Below are 3,705 nucleotides of genomic sequence, written 5' to 3'. Positions count from 1 at the left end.
AGAGGTGAGACAAACAGATACACTTCTAGATAAATAACTCTATCCACAGATCAGTGCACGTACTGCTATCATAGACTTCACAGTGACTGTGAAAGGATTAGAAGATCAGCTTCTAGGTCGAGTAATTCTCACAGAGAACAAGAACTCGAGATTGAGAGGGTGAAATTAATGGAAGAGGTCAATGCAAATAAAAAGAAAATGAAAGAACTTGAAGACAATCTCCTTTACCGTTTGACATCTACAAAGGTAGCCCACACTATTAATTATCAGCTGACTTGATCCTTTCATTGTAGGGGTCTTTAGTTGATGATGAGTCTCTTATTGAAGTGTTGAGAACTACAAAACAAACGGCTGAAGACGTGACTCAAAAACTTAACATTGCAGCTCAAACTGAGATTAAAATCAATGCAGCCCGTGAAGAGTATCGTCCAGTGGCTGCTCGAGGCTCTGTCTTATATTTCCTTATAGTTGAAATGTCAATGGTCAATGTCATGTATCAGACATCTCTCGTCCAATTTTTAGAGATCTTTGACCTTTCCATGGCTCGTTCTGCTAAATCACCTGTCACTACTAAACGCATCAACAATATAGTAGAAATATCTGACCTTTGAAGCATTCCGCTACTCAACACGTGGGCTGTATGAGGAACATAAGTTCCTATTCACTTTACTACTAGCATTGAAGATAGATATGCAAAAAGGTCCATGTTAAACATCATGAATTCCAGACTCTTATCAAAGGTGGCTGCTGCACTAGATCTTAAAACTTGTCCGCCAAAGACATCAAAATGGATTACAGATATGACATGGCTTAACTGGTTGAACTAGCTAAACTACCTCAGTTCTCTGAGATTCTCACACAGGTAAGAAATGATAGTTCATAGCATCACCATATCTTGCAGTTGGATATATCTTTACCAAATATTGTTGCTTTGTAGATTGGACGTAATGATAAAGGTTGGAAAACCTGGTTTGATACAGAAGCACCTGAAGAAGCCCCTATACCAGATGGTTATAATACTTTAGATACATTTAGAAAGCTTCTCTTAGTGAGGTAAGTCTCTGATAAATCTAGTGGTTGTCTTATGTTCTCTCTCTCTAGATCTTGGTGCCCTGATCGTACTTATGCACAAGCACGAAAGTACATTTCTGAATCTCTAGGAGTGAAATATGCTGAGGGTGTGATTCTTGATGTCGAGGGGATGTGGAAAGAATCTGCTATACGTGTTCCAATGATCTGTTTTTTATCAATGGGTTCAGATCCAACTATGACTATAGATGGCCTGTCAAGAAACATCAAATCGGTGAGTAGTTGGTTACTATAATGACTTATAAACATTACTTTGCTATAGCTTGTCATACTATTTCCATGGGGACAAGGACAAGAGGTTCATGCTAGACGACTCCTGCAACAATGTCAGACACAGGTACAATGTAAATAGCATTAGTTATTGTCAGTGAATTATTTAAGTTACATATTTAAGAGTTCTTATCGTAAATTATACAGGGTGGTTGGTTACTGCTACAAAATGGTCACTTAGCTCTTGACTTTTTGGATGAGTTATTACTCTCAATATTGGAGACACAGACGGTCCATGAGTCATTTCGTCTTTGGATGACAACAGAAGTCCATAACAAATTTCCCATCAATCTCCTTCAGACGTCCATCAAATACACATTTGAGCCACCCCAAGGGGTTTAAAGCTGGTTTAAAGAGAACATACACAAATATGACACAAGTTAGATGACAGCAGTACAATTCATTAAACTATAATTTATTTTCAGGAACATTTAGACTACAGTAATCTACCTCAATGGAAACCTATGCAGTATGCTGTTGCATTTCTTCATACCACTGTACAAGAGAGAAGAAAATTTGGTCCTTGGGCTGGAATATTCCATATGAATTCAACCAATCTGATTTCAATGCCAGTACTCAATATGTCCAGAATTTACTTGATGACATGGATCTAAAAAGGTTAGTGAGTCATAATTTGGCCTACTATGATGTAGTACAACTCTATAGGGATTGTCTTGGGGTGCTGTCCGCTATATGCTGGGTGAAAATCCAATATGGTGGTCGAGTTACTGATGATTATGACAAACGACTGTTGAATACTTATGCTAAAGTATGAAATACTTACAATTTATTCATTATTATCTGTACATTGATAGGCTTGGTTTGGTGAGCACATGTTTCAATCTTCCATCTTCCTTTACATTCTACAAAGGCTATCCAATACCAGTTCTTAAAACAGTTAAGGACTATTTGGAAGCTATTGAGAAGCTGCCCTTGATTGATACACCAGAAATATTTGGAATGCATCCTAATGCTGATATAACGTAAGTTTCCACAGTATGGTACTCCTATATTATTGTATCCATTGCAGTTATCAGAGTAACACAGCCAAGTCCTGTCTTGATACTATTTTAGAGATCCAACCCAAGGACAGTAGCAGTGGAGGTGGAGAAACTAGAGAGTCTATTGTACGTAGACAAGCTGGAGAGATGTTAGAGAAACTACCAGCTGATTATATACCACATGAGGTACTTAAGATGCTACTTATATCAAATATATAATGTTTACTTTAGGTACGTGCTAGACTACAAAAAATGGGTGCTATAGCTCCAAGAACATATTTTTAAGACAAGAAATTGATCGTATGCAGAGGGTGATTGGATTGGTTCGTAGTACTTTACAAGATCTTCAGTTAGCATTGATGGTACTATAGTGATGAGTGAGGTATATATGACTTGACATATGGTGAGTAATAGGCTAATCTTTACATTAGAACCTTCGTAATACACTGGACTCCATGTATGATGCCAAGGTTCCCCCTCTATGGGAAAAGGTGTGATTATAACAAATGCTAGTATATTATAATATTGATTATGTTCTCTAGGTATCCTGGGAGTCAACTACCATTGGGTTCTGGTTTACAGAACTTCTGAGAGAGATGCTCAATTTAGATCATGGGTATTTCAAGGACGTCCCAACATATTCTGGATGACAGGGTTCTTTAATCCTCAAGGGTTTCTAACAGCCATGAGACAAGAGGTTAGTCTTCAGCTTCAGGTGGAAATGAGTTTTAAAAACTTTTTTTTCATCTAGGTTGCACTGCTCACAAAGGTTGGGCCTTAGATAGTGTGGTAGTTCACAATGATGTCACTCGTATGAATAAAGAAGATGTCACTGCTCTCCACCTGAGGGAGTCTACATACAAGGTCTGTTTCTTGATGGAGCAGGTTGGGATCGTCGAAATACCAAACTAGTTGAACCAACTCCTAAAGTACTCTATGTGACAATGCCAGTGGTACATGTCTATGCTATTAACACAAAAGCAATAAAGATCCCAAACTATACGAGTGTCCAGTTTATAAGAAACCCACGTCGTACTGATCTGACCCTACATCACTGCATTTATACCTTAAACAAACCAACATCCTGATCACTGGGTTTGAGAGTGTTGCTCTTCTCTGTGACATAAAGTGATATATTATCTATACTGTGTATGTATTGGTTAAATAAAGTTGTCATTAACACAGTCAAAATTATATATATTTTTAATATCTTTATGATTGTTATAATTACTGTAGCTATTTTATTAACATATATTTATTATACACATAGCTATTTAGCTAATTTGTTTTTTTAAAGTTTTACATGGTCTTTATATCAAGTCAATGTCTATTTGTTCACCCTAAA

At 37.1% G+C, this 3,705-nt stretch overlaps 1 pseudogene; it reads left to right on the top strand.

Moving 5' to 3' along the window:
• Nucleotides 1-49: 49 nt before the first annotated feature.
• On the top strand, nucleotides 50-3,492 carry LOC121366431 (annotated as a pseudogene).
• The last annotated feature ends 213 nt before the right edge of the window (nucleotides 3,493-3,705 follow it).

Source organism: Gigantopelta aegis, unplaced genomic scaffold (assembly GCF_016097555.1).
Source record: "Gigantopelta aegis isolate Gae_Host unplaced genomic scaffold, Gae_host_genome ctg5680_pilon_pilon, whole genome shotgun sequence".
In the NCBI taxonomy this organism is placed as follows: Eukaryota; Metazoa; Mollusca; class Gastropoda; order Neomphalida; family Peltospiridae; genus Gigantopelta; species Gigantopelta aegis.
The sequence above is the reverse complement of the archived record's forward strand: the minus strand, read 5'-3'. Positions and strand labels throughout refer to the sequence as shown.